The sequence below is a fragment of the Peromyscus leucopus genome, chromosome 1, assembly GCF_004664715.2.
Source record: "Peromyscus leucopus breed LL Stock chromosome 1, UCI_PerLeu_2.1, whole genome shotgun sequence".
Classification (NCBI taxonomy): domain Eukaryota; kingdom Metazoa; phylum Chordata; class Mammalia; order Rodentia; family Cricetidae; genus Peromyscus; species Peromyscus leucopus.
The window spans coordinates 185,414,540-185,433,834 of record NC_051063.1 but is presented as its reverse complement, the minus strand read 5'-3'; the positions used below and the strand labels follow the sequence as shown (position 1 = coordinate 185,433,834).

At 38.4% G+C, this 19,295-nt stretch overlaps 1 pseudogene; it reads left to right on the top strand.

Moving 5' to 3' along the window:
* Window positions 1-1,136: 1,136 nt before the first annotated feature.
* On the top strand, window positions 1,137-16,143 carry LOC114684192 (annotated as a pseudogene).
* Window positions 16,144-19,295: the final 3,152 nt, after the last annotated feature.

The following is a 19,295-nucleotide window of genomic DNA, read 5'->3' as shown; positions in this document are numbered from 1 at the left end:
AAATAATATAAGTCTCTGTGTGTTTACTTGGGACCAAGCAACTGCAGGACACAGGTGGGAGAGATGTGTCCTGACCCCAGGGCCAGGCAGGACTGGAGAATTTTCCTCCTACAAATAAGTCCTACAGAGTCGGGAACCAACCTTGTAAAATAATAATGCCTGAGAATGCAAAGACAACACGTCAAATTGTACATATTAAACATTCTAAGGTATTTCTATATCAACCATTCAACATTGAAGTGAAAAAACACAACACAATAAACATGTATCTGAGGATTTGGGCTAAATTTTGGCAAGAAGGATAACTCAGAGATCAAAAATATCTTCTGCATATGCAGAGGACCCAATGTTGGTTTCTAATGTCTACACAAGAGACTCACAACTATCTATGACTACAGCTCTAGGGCATTCAAACAATGGCTACTTCTGGCCTTACAATGTACCAGCACTAACATGCACATACTCAAATAGACATGTACATGCTCATACATAATTTAAAAATGAAAATTTTTTAAAGAAAGTGAATGCTAGGTCTTAAAATAAATTTCAGTTAACACAAAAACATACTTGTTTTTTTTAATGATTTTTAAAAATAAGTGGAATTTTATTATTCTAAAAAAATTACAGAGTCAATTAAGAAATTGAATAGTCATAACCTGACAACAGATTACTACCAGCATAATCATTTTGATTGACACATAAAGATTGATGTTATAACAAGAATAATATTCATTGGATATGTTGCACAGAACACCAGAGGAGGCATTGACTCTCAGAAGTAAAAAACACCAGCAGAAAAACCTGTAGTACAATAATCGAATTTGATTATTTGGAATAAAGGATGTTGGGTCCAGGATATAACCCAGTTGTGGTCAAGGTAAATGCTGTGTGTGGGTGAAGACTTGAAGTGTGAAAAATTTCCAAGAAGCTATGTTCCTCCAAGGCCATGGTAAAAGGTTGAGCACTTTATGAACCCTCATATGCGAACATACACTATTAATCCAAGCAACTGGGAGTCACTATCAGGTAAACTTTGGAATTCAAAGACAACCTGGCCTACAAAGTGCATTTCAGGAAAGCCAGGGTTGCACAGAAACACTTTTGGAAAAATATCAATAAACATGGGGGTGAGGACGATGTGCTCTGTTGGTAAGCTTTCCTTGCTGTGGTCAGGTAAATTCTTCAAGCCTCTCACAACATCATGTAAGCTTTATTCTGGCTCTGCCTCTTGTCAGCTGAAGGAATACCATGTTGTCTGCTCTCCTAAACCTTGTGTGTACTGGTGAGTAATGCTGGGAATGAAGGGGGTGGAATAACAAGGTAAAAAATCATCCTAGGAGGCCTACAGCAGAAACACTGGCCTCCATGGTTTATATTAGTACATGAGTTCATCTTAACTAAGTAAGCTCTGATTCTAATGTACAGAGAACAACGGAGATAGGGATGTCAGATGGTCAGGCTACTGAAAAAGAAAGATGAGTTCAACATGAGTTTTTCTTTCCAGGCCTCTTCCTAGTCCTCAGGACATTGGCACAAGCAGGTGAGTCCATCTTTAAATATTGAGATACTATCCATTGCAATAGATAGGTTTCATTCTAACAGGAGAGCAGGCATCACAGGGTGTTGGCTGCTGGCTTCTGTGAGTGACTTGTTGGTGAGCCTTCTGAATTGTGAAATTAGGACTCTGAAACCTGTCCATCAGCTCTCTCCTAGATTGTCTCAGGCACAGCCCTTGGCTTAGTCAGGCATCAACGTATATTGGATAAACTTCTAATTTCTGGTTGTTCAACACAGGGTTTCTCTGTGTTACCCTGACTCTCCTAGCATTTACTTTGTAGACCAGGCTACCCATGAACTGAGATATTCACGTGCCTCTGCCTCTCAAGTGGTGCAGTTAAAATTGTAGACCAGAACAACTGGTGGATAAACAATTTTGAAATAAAAATATCTTCCTTTATTACAATCTCACCTGACCACCTTAAAATGTATTGAGATTTTGATGTTATAATTTATGACTTCTTACATATATGTGTCACCAGACAAATTATTTAGGGTTTTTTTTTTTGTCTTTAGACATCTACACTACAGATATAATTTGTGTACTACCAGCAAACTTTTGTAGCATCTTATTTTGGATTGCTTTTAGCAAGCTGCTTTTACTTTTTCTATATGAAGATATTTTTCATGTAATGCATAACTAGCCTTTTCTTTCAGCTTGAGGAATTCCACAGCCTTTCCTGAGCTTATTGTGATGAACATCTGTCTGCTACAGTTTCTCTGAGAAAAAAATCTTTATATACTTCATCTCTGAAGGAGAGTGTTGTAAACATTTATAGGCACAGTTATTTATTTCCACTTATCTGGTCATCCTGGTCTCCTGTGTCCTGTAGGAGTTTGCTCAGAAGCCTGACATTAGCTGTACTGGAAGTCACCCATGTTCTTTTCCTCTTTCATGAATCTGATGTCAGGATCTCTTATGATAATTATATGCTCAGTGATCTTGATGATTTGATTTGAATTTGTTTCATGTCATCTAACCATCATGTACCTGACTATTTTCAATTTTTTTCATGTCTTAAGAGTGTTGTACAATATTTTCTCTAAATAAGTTTTTTTCTCCTTACTTTTCTAAGCTTTATTTTTTTGTCTTTTTGTAAATATTTTACAATTTTTGTGAATTTCATAAAATATTTAATATTATTCATCATGCTCCATAAACTCAATGTTCCTTTCCCCTTTCTTGAATTTTAATAACTTATAATTTGGTATTAGTATGGTTTCAAATTTTCTGTTCATTCTCTCGTGGCATTTTTATTCAGTTTCTGTATTTACATGTCAAATCATATCATGCCTGATCAAAGCTTGCTCATTCTCCTATTTTATAATCAATGATACTATTGAAATATTCTCTTAACTCTTTAAATTTTACATTTATTTGGTGAGAGAGAGAGAGAGAGAGAGAGAGAGAGAGAACATATACATGCACCATGGCACAAGTGTAGAGGTATAGGAAAACCTGCTAGAATCAATTATCTCTTCTCACCATGTGAGTCCTGGCAATGGTTTTCTGTTGGGGACCGACTCCGGACAGCTGTGTCTTGAACCTGTGTTACCTTCCACGATTTATCAAGCCTCATGTAAATAGGAGGCTTTTAGTCTAACCTAGGAATGTAGGACTAAATAAACTTCTTGGAGCCTGTACTAAATCAGCTAGCTGCAGGGGCCTGGGACCAAAGCAACCTCCTGCTGACCCTCCCTTAGGAATTTTCTTTGTCCTCTCCTCACTCCTCCTGCTCCCCCTCCCTACCTGAAGCCCTGTTTATAAGCTCTAACACCCAGTCAATAAACGAGACCTTGACGCAACTCAGACTGACTCTGTCTTTCTTCACGCACTTGGTCTCCTTTCCCTCTCGCCCCCCATTGATTCCCAGGTGGTCCCTCCTCGAGACCCTCGAATAACCTGGCGTGCTGGATGGGTCAGTTTTCAGAGAGTCAATCTTGGCAGAAAGAGTGTTACCCACTTAGACATCAAGCTGGCCTATATATTCTTCCAGTTCTGTAGATGATTCATTTCTCTATGGGGGTGGTTTCCAAAAATTTTTATGTTGCTTGATGCTTCATTTCAAAAATTCATAACATTTTCTACCCACAGTCTTTTTTAATAGTCACATTGCACCTTTTTAAGATAAAAGATGTTTTTCTTTGTAAATGTAATATATTGGAGACTTCCATCATTTCCACCCTTTGGCATATATCAAAAAAACTTGACATTCTATGCCATGGATGCTTCTCAGTCATGTTTTTTGCTGTTCTATTTTCAGAAGCCAGGAAAAGGAAACAACCTGTTGTCTTTCAGCTGATGAATGGATAATGAAATTGTGACACATGTACACTGTGGAATACTATTTGGTAGTAAATAACAATGCCATTAGCAGTGAAATAGACAGAAGTAGAAAATGTCACACTGACCAAGGCAACCCAGACACAGAGAAACTAATGTCATATTCTCTCTTTTGTCTGTGGCTGATAGCCCCAAAGCTTTATTCATGTATGTTTTTTTTTCTTAATAACTGACAGATTTTTTATTCCTCTCTCACATATTATGACTACAGTTTCTCCTGCTTCCACTTATGAAGCCCTCTACACACACACACATACACACACACACACACACACACACACACACACACACACACACACACACACACGCATGCTGCTCAGCTTCTCCAGATCTACCCCTCCTTCATTTCCCTTTGGAAAAGAACAAGCTTCCCTGGGATATCAACAGAGAAAAGCTTAACAAGTAACACTAAGCCTAGGCACATATACTTGTATCAATGCTGGACAAAGAAACCCAGTAGGAGGAACAGGGTCCCAAATGTAGGTTTAAAAATCACAGACAGCACCAAATCCCAATTATGGGAGTCCCAGAAGAACACCAAGCTACACAACCATATCATATATGCATAGGACCTAGCTTAGATCCATATAGTTTCCTTGATAGACTCTTTAGTCTCTGTAACTGAAGGCCATGAGCCCATCCTTGCTGAATCCTTGGGTCATGTTCTGGTGATGCCTTTGACCTCTTTGACTCCTAAAATCCTTCCTTCCCCCTCTTATTTGGGCTTCCTGGAGCACTGCCTAATGTTTGGCTGTGGATCTCTGCATTTGATGCTATCTGTTGATGTATCTGGTTTGATGTTGAGGTCTTTGATCCACTTGGACTTTAGTTTTGTGAAGGAGGATAGATATGCATCTATTTGCATTCTTCTACATGTAAACATGCAGGTAGATCCACATCATTTATTGAATATGCTTTCTTTTTTCTATTGTATATTTCTGTCTTCTTTATCAAAAATCAGGTATCCTTAGCTTTGCAGATTGACATTTGGGTCTTAAATTTGACTCTATTTATCACCCTTTCTGTTTTTAAACCAATACAGTTTGGATTTTCTTACTATATTTCTGTAGTACAGCTTGAAATCAAGTATAGTGATACCTCTAGAAGTTCTTTTATTGTTCAATATTGTTTTAGCTATCCTGGTTTTTTATTTTTTCCATATGAAGTTGATTATTATTCTTTCAAGGTATGTGAAGAATTTTGTTGGAATTTTGAAGGGAATTACAAGGAATTTGTAGATTGTTTTTGGTACTGTGGCCATATTTAATATGTAAATCCTACTGATTTGTGAGTATGGGAGATTATTCCATACTCAATATCAAATGATATTGATTTCAGTTTCCTTATAAAAAGACTTGACTTTATTGACATACAAGACTTTCACTTACTTGGTTGGAGTTATTCAAAAGATAAATTATATTATTTGTGGCTATTGTGAAGTTTATTGTATCTCTGATTTTTTTCTCAGCCAGTTTTATCATTTGTATATATGAGAACCACTGACTTTTTTTTAGATAATCTTGTATTTTGACATTTAGCTGAAGGTATCTTTTGGCTATAGGTGTTTCCTGGTAGAATATTTTGGGATTGCTTTTGTATACTATAATTTCATCTGCAAATGATGATACTTTGACTTCTTCCTTTCCAGTTTGTATACACTAGATCTCATTCAGTTCTCTTATTCCTGCACCCACCCAGAACTTGACGTTCTAAATTGCATACATACAGAGAAAGTGGACAGCTTTGTGTTTTTCCTGATTTTAGTGGAATTGCTTTGGGTTTCTCACCTTATAATTTGATGTTGACTATAGGCCTTCTGTATACTGCTTTTGTTATATTTAAGTATATTACTTGAATCCCTGATATCTCTTTAACATAAACCTATGCTAAATTATTTTCAAAGGCTTTTTCAGCATCTAATTAGAAAATTATGTGGGTTTCTTTTTCTTTCAGATGGTATACAGTGCATTACATTGACAGACTTTCATATGTTGAAACACCCATACATCTCTGTGATGGAGCCTATTTTATCATGGTAGATGATCTTTTTGATGTGTCCTTGGATGCATTTTGCAAGTCTTTAATTGAATATTTTGCATTGATATTCATGAGGGGGATTGGTCTGTAATTGTACTTTTATTGAATCTGTGTTTGGTTTGGACATCAGAGTGACTGTGGCCTCATAAAATGTTTCTAGGAATAATTTGAAGAATATTGGCATTAGCTCTTCATAAGTCTGGAAGAATTCTTCCCTAGAATCAACTGGCTCTATAATTTCTTCTTTGGGAAACTTTCATTCACAGCTTCTGTTTCCTTAGTGGTTATAGTGTTATTTAAATTGTTTGTCTAGTCTTAATTTAAATTTGGAAAGTGGTAGCTATTGAGAAAATTTTCCATTTCTTTTAGATTTTTTCAATTTTGTGGATTACAGGTTTTGATTTTTCTCTTTTTTAAAGGAATTTTTTATTCACTTTACATACAAACCACTGATCCCCCTTCTCTTCCCTCCTCCTACCCCTCTACAATTCTCCTCTAATCTACCCCCGTTTCCTCCTCCAACAAGGTATGGCCTCCCATGAGGAGTCAGTAGAGCTTTCTACATATATATAGTAGAGGCAAGTCCAAGCCCCTCCCCCTGAATCAAGGCTGTGCAAGGTGTCCCACCATAGGTAGTTGGCTATAAAAGGCCAGCTAAGACAGTTGTGTAGCTTGAACCATCCCTAGATTATAGATTTTTAAATTATGCCCTAATAATGCTTTTGGTACCAAAGGGTGTCTGTTGTTATGTCCTACTTTTCATTTCTGAATCTGTTAATTTGGATATTCTCTCCCTGCCTTTTAGTTAGTTTGAATAAGGCATTGTCCACCCTGTTGATTGTCTCAAAGAACCAACTCTTTGTTTTATTGATTCTTTATATTGTTTTCTTTGTTTCTCTTTTATTGATTTCTGCCCTCAGTTTGATTATTTCCTCCTGCCTTGGGTGTGTTTGCTTCTTTTTGTTCTAAAGCTTTCAGATGTGCTATTAAGTTGCTAATATGAGATCATTTCAATTTATTTATGTAGGCATTTAGTGTTATGAACTTTTAGCACTGCTCTCATTGTGTCTCATATGTTTGGGTATGTTGTGCATAAATTTTCAATGAATTCTATAATGTTATTAATTTCTTTCTTATTTCTGTCTTGACCCAGTTTTCATTCAGTAGAGTGTTCTTAAGTTTTGATGAGTTTGTAGGCCTTCTTTTGTTTCTGTTTCCTAGAATTCCAGCTTCAATCTGTAGTGGTCTGATATGATACAGGGGTTATTTCAATTTTCTTGTATCTGGTGAGACTTGCTCTGTGACTGTGTATGTGGTCAATTTTAGAAAAAAAATTCATGAGGTACTGAAAAGAAGGTATAATCTTCTGCATTTGGGTGATATGTTTTGTAGATAGCTATTAGTTTCATTTGGGATGTCATGTTAGCTCCAGTAATTTTCTGTTTATTTTTTTCTGGATGACCTATCGGTAAGAGTGGAGAATTGAAGTCTCCAACTATTAATGTGTTTGGGCCCATATGTGATGTAAGCTTTAATAATGTTGCTTTTAAAAATGTAGTTGCCCTTGTGTTTGGGTCATAGATGTAATGAAATGAAACTTTATCTTCATCGATTTTTCCGTTGGTGATCATAAAATGGTCTCTTCATCCCCTTTGATTAATTTTGGTTGGAAATTGCCTTAGGGATTTTTGCAGTGAAAAGACACCATGACCGTGGCAACTCTTATAAAGCAATACAATTAACTGTTAAATTTATATGGACATGCTTTGAGTTCAGTGGTTCAAACCACTATCATTACAATGAGACTTGGTGGAATGTGGGCAGATATGGTGCTGAGAAGTAGCTGAAAGTTCTACATCTTGCAGGCAACAGGGAGTTGTCTGAGACACTGGAACATCTCTTGAGCATACTGAGATCTCAAAGCCTGCATCCACAGTGACACACCTCCTCCAATGAGACCACACCTACTGCAACAAGGCCACTTTTCTTAACAGTACTGCTCCCTTTTGGGCCATTGCCTTTCAAATCACCAATAAGTCTATTTTGTTAAATATTAGAATGGCTAAACCAGCCTGCTTCTTGTGTCCATTTTCTTAAAAAGGCTTTTTCAAATGTTTTACTTTGAGGTAATGAGTAAAGTTTATCTTTGATTTTAAGGGTATTTCTTATATGCAACTGAAGGATGGGTCCTGTTTTCACATCATTCTGCTAGTCTGTGTCTTTTTATTGGGGAATTGAGTCCAATGATGCTGAGAAATATTAATGACCAATGATTGTTAATTCCTGTTATTTTTGTGGTTGTAGTGGTAGTGCTTCTTTCTCTCTCTTTCTCTGAGTATGTGTATGGATGGGCATGTACATGAGCACGCATTCCATTATTTGCTTTTGCTAGTGTGAGATTATTTTTTTCCTGTTTTTACAAGGGTATAGTTGATCTATTGGGTTGGAGCTGTCTTTCTAGTGTCTGCCATATGACTGGATCTGTAGACAGATATTGTTTGAATTTGACTTTATCACAGAATATCTTGTTTTTTCCATTGATGGTAAAAAAATCCAGTTTTGCTAGATGGTAGGGCAAGTAGGGGAGGCAGCATGTTGAGTCTGTGAGAACTGAACCTATTGAGTTGGAGAGTTACACATGCTGGAGGGCAGCCTATCTTTCTTCTTGTTGTTGTGTCCTTAACCTGTTCTTCTGACTGTTCTGGCCTGACCATAAGCAGCAGATTCTGCCCAGGTTTTGTTGGTGGTTTCTTATACTTCTGTAACTTAATTAAAAAAAAAACTCTGGGAATTATTTATTGTGGGGTTTATAGGTCTCCCTTTTTTGTGTTTACTTCTTGGGCCTCACCATTGTTCTCTGTAATGTTTTACTTCTCTAATTTTTACGCCTATGCTCTTATATGTGGATAGCAGTACACTAGTAATAAGGAACTCCTCTGCCATGTAGAGGAGTTCACTGTTGGTAAACAGACCTTTGCTATTTAGTATAACTGGGGATGGTAGTCAGGTCATCTGGTTGCAACCCTGGATGACCTTTGTGTCAGCTTCTACAGTTTGGTATCATTCCTGTGTTGGAGATCAGCTGCTGTTGCTGGATGTGCTTCCTGGTTGTTTAAGAGGCATGAAAACACTCTGCAATCAGGGACAGTCTCTGGCTGGGGTCTGTGAGGGCTGCTGTGTGGCCAGTGTTGCAAGATGTCCACCATGGCTAACTGATAGTATAACTTGGAGTCTACATGGTCTTCACTACAGAGACTAGCTATTGTCACATTCCTCAGGAATATCCACCAAACAGATATAGATAAATGACTAAGATTCATGGGCTGGCCATCATGAGTCCAAATCCATTCTAAATACAAGTAAACAAGTTGTTGAGCTATGCTCTACTCCAAATGTTTCACATGGAAGGAGCCTTGCAATGATGAAGAAACTATATGCCAGCCTGCAACTTATCACTCTTAGTGTAGAAACATGAGACTGTTTAACCTCTGTGAATGAAAATCTGTATGAAAGTTCAAAGGGACAAAGTAATTCAAAAAAATTCCCCCTAACTTTATATATATATATAGTAACTGTGCTGCCACTCTGGGGCAAAGGTGTCCTGACTATTTGAGGAGTCAGTCGACACCTTGAACTACTAAGACATCTCTGACAACTGGAAACCTTGAGCTGCTGGACAGCCCAGCCCTGGAGGTATCCCGGATACCTCAAGATGCTAAGACAGCTCCAATGGCTGGAGCTGCAATAAGACAGCTCAGCACTAGATGAGGTGGTATTCTGAATGCTCAGGAGAGTCAGGCCTGGAACTGCTTCAGCCAGGAAGGGTATCCTGACTGTTTGGGGAAAGTCAGGCCTGGAGCTGCTAGGACAGCTCTGCAGGGAAGAGTATCCTGACTGTTTGAGAGAGTCAGGTTATACCTGGTGTGGTGAGGGATGGGCTCCCTGCAAGATATAGCAAGATATAGCTCTCCTGGAGAGCTGCTAAAGGTGAGCTTTGCTCAGCCCCCACTTAAGGGGGCTTTGTAACAGAGCTCCACTTCTTCTTTGCTTCTTTTCCTTCACTCTGCAAAAGGAGAAACCCATGAAGAAATGTAGCAATCTCCTCTGGCTCTAGCAAAATGTGTTATTTTTCATCTCCCCCTTGCTCAGCCCCCTGAGGGACATTCTCAGCAAGTTTTTTCTGTTCAGTTCCCCTTGCTCAGTACCAAGAGGGACATTTCAGCAAGGTTTTTTTCTACTCAGTCCACTATGGGATGATTTAGCAATCTTCTTCTCTGTGCCAATGAATGAAGATCTTCACACCCAAAACTCTTTTGAGGAAGACATTTATTTGGGAAGGAGGAGTCCAGATGAGTGGCAGCCTCTACCAGGGTGGAATGGATACTCTACACCTGACCAAGCAGGGTGATTTATATAGGATCTCTTGGGGGTGGAGTCAACCAGGGATTGGTTAGTTTTTTCTGCTCATGGATTGGTTAGTCTTGTGGGTTAGGGGCGAAGATGGCCCTGATTTCAGGGCAAACTGTGTTTCTTTCTCTGGTCTTTCTTTGCATTTTGACTCAATTCTAAGGCCAAGGCATATTTCTTTCACTGGCTCTGATTCTAGGGAACAAGAGTGTTTCTTTGGCACTGGTTTCAGAGTCAGGGCTTGTTTCTTAGGTTCTGGGTTTGGGAATAAAGTGTTTCTTTTCTCTGGCTCAGGTCCCAAACCCAGGCTGTGTTTCTTTTTCTGGTTCTGGGTTCCAGGGTCAGGGTGGGTTTCTTTAGCCAGCCCCTTTTTCCTACAGAAATTTTCAATTCTTTGGTCCAATGGGCTGTCTCTCCATCACCCACAAGTTTTAGAATGATCACAATGTACTTCTTATCTGAGTATTGGTAGATTTCTAGAGTTGGTGAATCAAGAGCATTTCTTTTCTGCTTCCTTGGTGGCATAAATTCTGATCTATCATCTCATTCTCATTAGCCTTTTCCTCTACACTTATGGTGTAATTTCTCTTTAGATTACAATATATTCACAATGAAGTCTACTTCATTATTCAAAACTCAACATTCTCAGCTAGCATATTTTAGCATGAAAGATGTGTGTGTGTGTGTGTGTGTGTGTGTGTGTGTGTGTGTGTGTGTGTTAGTTGAGGAGTACTTACATTCTTTGACTGGGGCTTTCTATTGCTATGAAGAGACACCATGACCATGGTAATTCTAATAAAGAAAAATGTTAGATTGAGGTGACTTACAGTTCAGAGGTTTTGTTCAGTATCATCATGGTAGAAAACCTGGCAGTGTGCAGGCAGACATGATGCTGGAAAAGGAGTAGTAGTTCTTCATTTTGATCCACTGGCAGTAGAACGGGACTGTATTCACACTGTTAATAGCTTGAGCATAGGAAACCTCAAAGCATACCTCCACAATAACACACTTTCTCCAACAAGGCCACATCTATTCAAAGAGGCCATACCTCATATTAGTGTCATTCCCTATGTGCCATGCATTCAAACAAATGTGTCTATTGGGACCATAACTATTCAAACAGCCACAATCTTTCACACTCATCACTTCAAAATGACCCTATTGTGTATGAGACTTTCCTTGTGGAAATACAAGACATACAAATATGCTTAACTCATAAATGAAACCCATGACAGACCAAACAATGATTGCACCAAAGCACAACTCTGTGAATATATGTTAAAGAGGTTACTAATAATAGGATGGATTAGGTGTTACTTACAGAAGCAAGCGATTACTCAAAAGCATTACTATAAGCACACCTCAATGTGGGTGATTATCATGAAAGCCAAAACCATGGAGCACTGTATACAACTTGTATGCAACTAAACAGGTATTAGATATTAACACTTAGAGCTGAACTAGCTCAGTATCTTACTGTTTGTATAGAGCTAGAAATGGCTACTGTTTAATCTTGGATATTTCTGCTTTCCAGGACATAGGAAGTTTGTTTACATTCTGAGTCTCCTGAGCCTCTCAACTCCTCACATTGAGGCAGGAATGTTTCAATTCAGAGGAAAATGTTATACAAAGGACCCAAATAAATTAAAATTGGAAGCTCAGCTATCAGGGATTAAGGAGCATCATTAATTTTTTTCTCTGTGCATCTCTGTGCAGGAAGTCATGTCAAGCCTTCACTCTCTGCCTGGCCAAGCCATGTTGTACCTCAGGGACATTATGTGAAACTTCGATGTGATTATCATAGTGCCTCTTTTTTTTTTTTTTTTTTTTTTTTTTTTTCGAGACAGGTTTCTCTGTGTAGCTTTGCACTTTCCTGGAGCTCACTTGGTAGCAGGCTGGCTCGAACTCACAGAGATCCGCTGGCTCTGCTCCGATGCTGGATTAAGCGTGCGCACAACGCCGGCTATCATAGTGCCTCTTACATATTCAAGTTTTACAAAGAACAAGGGGATCCTATCCCTCAAGTCTATGAAAGACTATTCCAGAAGAAACATGTCTTGGGTCCTGTGACACCAGCTTATGCAGGAACATACAGATGCTATGGTTTGAAGTATCAGTCTCTCTATGTACTCACATCCCACAGTGACCCTCTGACCATCATAATTTAAGGTCAGAGATGATGTTTGAAGTGTTTTTTCATTCCCCCAAATCTCCCACCCCAGGAATTTTCAGAAAGAGTGTTATTCAGAGGCTTGGATTTATAAAGGAATATTCAATTCAGAAAAACAGATAATGTTCTGGGCATAATATAATACACTAGGACATGTACTTTCTAGTTCCTAATGCTTCCTGTGTGTTAAATGATTCAAGAAAAAAAATGGGCTATAAAATGAAAATCAGATTGTAGTAAGTTGATATCAGGATGGGAGAACATCCTGAATTATCCTGGATCCTTCTTAATACAAGGGTTATTATAACAAAATAAGGAAAAATTCAGTTTTGAACAAAAAATGCATTATAAGGAAGATAACCTAGAGTTAACTCTGACACTGGAGGAAGGGTCCAAGTGCTAAGGAATACATGAGTCTCTAGTAGCTGGAAGGCAATAAGAAATGAATGAACACTTCTCAAGGATTATAGTAGTTACTATCCCGGAGGACACCTGATTTATGTCACTTTGAGTTTTTCAGAATTCTAATCTCTGTAACACTTATATTCTTTTCAAGAATCACATCAGTGGTAAATTGTTAGGTTAGCATGTGGAAAATAATACATGGGCCCCATGTCAAGGGCAAATTAAGAAGCATTGAAAGAATGCTCTGAGAGCAGTGAAGCCCGGGTGCTAATTCATCAACATGTTGGGAGGAAAAAATGTTCATTATTCTGGATCAGGAATGTCCTGCAGCAGTTTGAACCATGCAGAGGGCTGAATGTTTCCCTGATAATCATGTTCAATACCAATTCCTTTATCCTTCCAGTGATTATACTTAATCAAAAGTAGCATTAAAAGGACACATAAATCTGCATGGTGTGAAGCTTGTCATGTTTCCTGCACTCCCCAATCTTAGTCAAGGACAATAGGGTCTATCTATGAAAGAAGGATTGAAAAGACACAGTTTAATAGCAAGTCAGTGGGAAAATATTGTGTTGCTCTTAGAGTCAGATAAGGAGGAAATGGTCACAGAAAGATGGAGGAGTCTGTGTGCAGAGTTGAAATAGACAAAAACAAGTGCACTGTAGCACTAATAGGAAGAACAGACTAATTGAGGGAGAACCATAGGTCTTCAATGACACAGAGATTTTTATCACATTCATACATTTTTTTATTCTTAGGAATCTACAAGAAGTCTTTACTCTTGGCCCTACAAACTCCCCTGGTGAATTTAGGAGAGAAGGTGACACTGGAGTGTCGATCAGAGATTATGTTTGACACCTTCATTTTGACTTCACTCAGAAAAGGAATAATCAAGGACTCCTTCCAGATTTCTGCAGAATCTAATCTTGGGGGGTCCCATGCCAACTTTGAAATAGGTCCTGTGACACCTGACCATGCTGGGAATTACACATGTTATGGTTCTTACAATCACACACCATATGAGTGGTCCAAATCCAGTGATCCTATTGATATAAAGATCACAGGTAAGAGGTTATTATCTGCTCATCATCCTCTCCATGAGACAGAACAGATATTGTATAGACTGGAAGTCCTGGGAGGTCCAGAGGAAGATGATTGTGGGGGAAACCTAGAGAAAGGCAGCCTTGGTGAGTATATTACTGACATAGACAATGAAGACAGAGACACAAGAACAGATCATTGGTTATAACATAAACCACAGATACAGGACCATCAAAGGAGTCACAGATAGAGATAAAGAGAAAGGTAAGACAAGGTGAACTTGATATGAATTACGCAAAATGACATCCATCTACTAATGCTCAAAGGCCTAGATAGTTTAGAATTTTGTTTGCCCTCCACCTCTACAAGTCTCCCAGAAGTGCCAGATATATCATGTTTGACCTAAGTTCAAGTGCTGAGTAGGGCTGATTCTTCATGAGTCCTAAGACCTTCGTACAGATGACATCCATAGAATATCTGTCAAGACTGACATTCTTCCTTTCTTGTGGTTGACTAATTATTTGTCCTTGAATAGCATTGCCTTGGGTAATTGAGTAAAACACCAAACACTCTTCTCTACATTCTCAAACTGTTTGTCATCCATGTTCAAATCATTCAGACATTCTAGAATGGCTGAAAAATTCTACAGGAGTTCCCCCAGTGATATGCTGATTCAAATAAAGCAGAAACATGGAAATATATTCACACAATGGGTCAGTGCAGGAAAACTGAGAGGAAAACTCAGAGATGTAAAGTACTAGGGAAATAGTAAGCAAGCATGAGTGGTAAGAGAAAACCTGCAAAAAAAATATTTAAGCTTGCATAGAAACTTTGAACGTAGAGATGGAGAAATAATAGCAGATGTTAAATATTTCAAAACAGAGCTATGGAAGAAGATGATAGATCTCACTTAAGCAGTACACACACAGTATAGAAACAAGAGAGAGAAGATGATCATAACTTCTGTTCAAGGGATGCAAACAGATTCATTGAGTATTCCGTGCTTTATAAAGAGAGATTAATTAACACAGATATCTATAAAGAGATCAGATTCAAAATAACTAAGAATGCAGTCAGACTCTAGGTATTTAATATACATAGGATGGGGGAATTAGAGATCATTGATTTGGAAAATGGCCATGAGAAGGGAAGGAGATTAAGAGAGGTATGGGGAAAGGAGTAGAATACACATGCTATGGAAGAGGAAATGAGGGGGACGGGAAGGACCAGCAAAGTTGGTACAGGAGATAGGAGTGGGAAAAAAATGAACAAAATAATAATTAACTCCAATTAAACACATTGATTTAAAAAACACTTAAAATAAATGAAAGTATAATGAAGACCAATTAGGAAAATGAATGAAATCAGAAGTGAGAGACAATAGAAAATAGTACCATTAATATGATCAATAACAAACATAAAGATTTGTGTAAGAACAGTAGAACACAAAGAGGGCGTGAAATAGTAGAACTGTATTTTTATTTCAGAAAGTAAAAAAAAATAAAAACTATGAAAATACATTATATATGAATGAATATTTCAAAATGAAGTCAATTGATAGCTATTATTAATATATGTAAATAAAAGTATACTTTACAAAGACAAAGGGAATGAACCAATGTGGCTAGACACAGAATGTGTCCAAAAGCAAAAGCTGGGTTACAATGTTTGTGTACTGGTGTGAGATCAGAGACTCAGGGTGATAATGAAAAGAAAAGAAGGAGAGAGAAAGAAAGATGGGCAGGGATAAATAAAGAGAGAGAGAGTGAAAGAGAGAGATCACAGATATGGAAGGAGGAGACAGAAATGAGGAAGGAACGAACACTGGCAAGGAGCTGCCCCTCTAACTGTCTCTGCCTCTTTTCTTCCAGGTTTGTACAAGAAACCTTCTCTGTCAGCCCTGATGAGCCCTGTGGTGATGTCAGGAGAGAACGTGACATTGTCCTGCATCTCTGACCATCAGTTTAACATGTTCCATCTGTTCAGGGAAGGGGTGCCTCTGGGGCAAGGGCTGCCTGCAGTGCAGAGCCACAATGGGACATTCAAGGCCAACTTTTTTCTTGGTCCTGTTACTCAGAAAGTGACCTATAGATGATCTGGCTCTTTCAGTAATTCTTCCCATGACTGGTCATCCCCAAGTGACCCCTTTGACATTGCTGTCACAGGTGAGAAAGCCTTATAGATAGAGATAGAGATAGAGATAGATGTTTGTGGATAGAGATACATATGTTAGAATCACTAATATAGAGAGAAAATCTATAAGAGCTAGAGAAGAACATGAGTATTTTGTGCTATATATAATATATATATCATATGTTTGTGTCTGTGTATGTAATAGAGAGAAAATCTCATAGTGAGCTGTAGAAAACATATATATATATACATGTTGTATTCAAGATATATATGTGTGTGTGTGTGTGTGTGTGTGTGTAAACACATGTATATATATATATATATGTGTGTGTTATATTCAAGATATAATATACATATGTATGTATATGAAAATATATAACACTTATAAAAGTAATAATCAAAAAATATGGGAAGCTTGGAGGAAAGATACCTGGAAAGTGCTGGAGAGATGAAAGGGAGAGGGAAGGGATATAATTATATATCAATTAAAACTTTTTAAAAAAACAACAGATAAAGTTTGAGTAAGGGTAGCAGATTATATAATAAGAGACAGGGAACACCTGAAACAATGCTGACCTTACTTGCCAGACAGACTGGGACATCATATGTACACACAGATATAGAAAGTGGTCAGGAAAGACTCATAATAAATGAGATTGAGATCAGTTGGGCAGAGAAGAGATGGAGGATCCCTCCTGACATGTCTATCACATAGATCTCTCCACAGTATTCCTATTGTCTCATCACAACTTGAAATCCAAGGACAGAGTGCCAGCCTCTATGCAAACCATATGAAGGCCTCCTATAACACTGACACTCAGAACTAAGGGCAAAGTGGGTGCTGGTCACTGACCAACCTGAAAGAACTTTCCATAAGAGGAAGACAGACAGCAACATTGACCGCCTCTCTCTCTCTCTCTCTGTCTCTGTCTCTGTCTCTCTGTCTCTCTGTCTCTCTCTCTCTCTCTCTCTCTCTCTCTCTCTCTCTCTCTCTCTCTCCTGTTCCCATTACATAGTAAACACTTCCAGAAATGGCACTTCTTCATGCACAGAACCAGACTCCAAAACTAGTGAGTAAATTATTCCTCTTCTTCATTTAGAACTGTAGGTAAACAAATCTCTTGAGGTCATGTGCTGTGTCAGCTGCCTCACAGCTCTGTAATATTTGCCTAGTCATCTCTCTTCTCTGATTCTCAAACTCTGCAAAATCAGAAGTTATTCATGGGCAGCATGGGATCCATGGGGACGTTTGATCCCTAATTTCTGCACCTGAGTCCCCTGTAAGTGAACAGAAGGGGAAATTTGACTCCCTTCCAAAGATTGTACTTTCAGGGATCATTTCTATAGATGCTTATTTCTTATTATTTAATTTGTATTTGTTTTTTGAGAATTTCAAACAATGTGCTGATATTGGTAAAATTATTAAGGCCACTTCACGTAGTTAAAAGGGAGGTTTATTTTGTGGGGTAACTTACAAGTAAAGGGATAAGTAAAAGGGTCTGGGAAAGGTGTGACGCAGTCCAGTTGTGTTCTCTGGAGAACTCTGCTTGGTCTACCTCCAGCGTTCAAGGTTCAGGAACCAAGAGAGCTGGCCCATCCAGATCTTGGGTCTTCAGAGTCCTCTCTTGGCCCCACCTGGTAGGCATGACAGTTACCAAAGCCTCAATGGGGGTTGGACCTTCCAGATCAAAGCTGGAATGGCTACCCACTACATATACACCACCTTACTCAAGTCCTCCTAGACCCACCCACCCAATGCTGTTATCTTTTTTATCCATGAAGTTCAATTTCTGATGTCCATATATTCGTGAATATGTGGTCTCTCACTGGAGCATGGTCAAAATATTCATCACAACTCTCTTGAAACTGATTCTCCCAACAGCTTTCATTTGCCTATAGCCCCTTGACTAAGGGTGGGACTTCATGTCCTCAGCCTCAATGCATGCTGGGATTTGGTCTAGCTTGCACGTGTACTGATCATTTGCATGCTGTCACATCTGATTTTGAATTCATATGTACAACTGACATCTTGGGTCCAGGAGACCCTATTTCTTTTTTGTTATCATAAACCTCATTCAGTCATTTTTAATCCATCATTTTCACAATTAACACTGAGCCTTGTAGAAGTGGATATCATGTAAATGTCATATTTAGAGCCAAGCATCCACAGTCCTCTGTTCTCTACACTTTGGCTAGTTGTGAGTACCTGTATTGATCACCATTTATTGCAAATATATGCTTCCCTGCTGAAGGTTGAGAGATGTATTAATATAGGGATTATTATAAGGAAATTTCCAAAGGAAAGTCATTAGGAGCCAATTTATACTGTGTGCTTTAGCAGAATGAGAATAGTAGCTTCTTCACCAAGAACATAATCCTAAAGATTAATAGTCCATTAACTATCCATCTATCAATAAATGCTAGGTAATCTATTACAGGGATCCTAAGATTGTCATCTTATTTATTGCATTCATATGTTCCATCAGATAATCATGGGCTCCTGTATATTCTGATTAGACTCTCATTCTACACGATGGTTATCTTCCTCATTTTCCTCATCCATTCTCAGTGCTGTGCAAAAAGGAATGCATATCAAGAAGAAGGAAGTGAGTATCATCTGAGTAGCATGAGAAACTGAACCTGGAGGAATACAGGTGTGTGGTATTCATTTACTTGGCCTAGAACAGGGACACTGATGTGGGTCTTTGCAGAGAGAACTGCTGAGCCCTTGTTCTTTCCCTCAGCTCTCAGACCAGTGACTAATTTTTCACATATTCAAAGCAGACTAATATCTAGAAGAAGGTTTTTTTTAAAGGGAGAGCACTAAAGAGAGAACTAGGAGCATACAGCATTAATGAGATGGGGTTGAAACATAGAGATGCAGGACATATGACTTGGCTTTGTGGGAGAAGAGAAACCTTGGGTTTGACCATATCTCTCATTAATCCTTGGTATTTTAAAGAAGCATGCAGAAGTTCTTTCTTAGGTGTTAATAAACTACTTCTCTCTTCTAAAAATGCAGCACCAATGACCAAGGGTCTGAAGTGAAAAGAATATGGAAGAGATAGGTCCTCATGAACTCACCATTTTTCAGAGCGTGGGTCCTACATCCCCCTAATTCTCCACAAGAATATGTGCATACAAAAGCACTCAACATTTACCTCTTTCTAGGACCCTGAAGGAAAACAAATGCAGAATGTG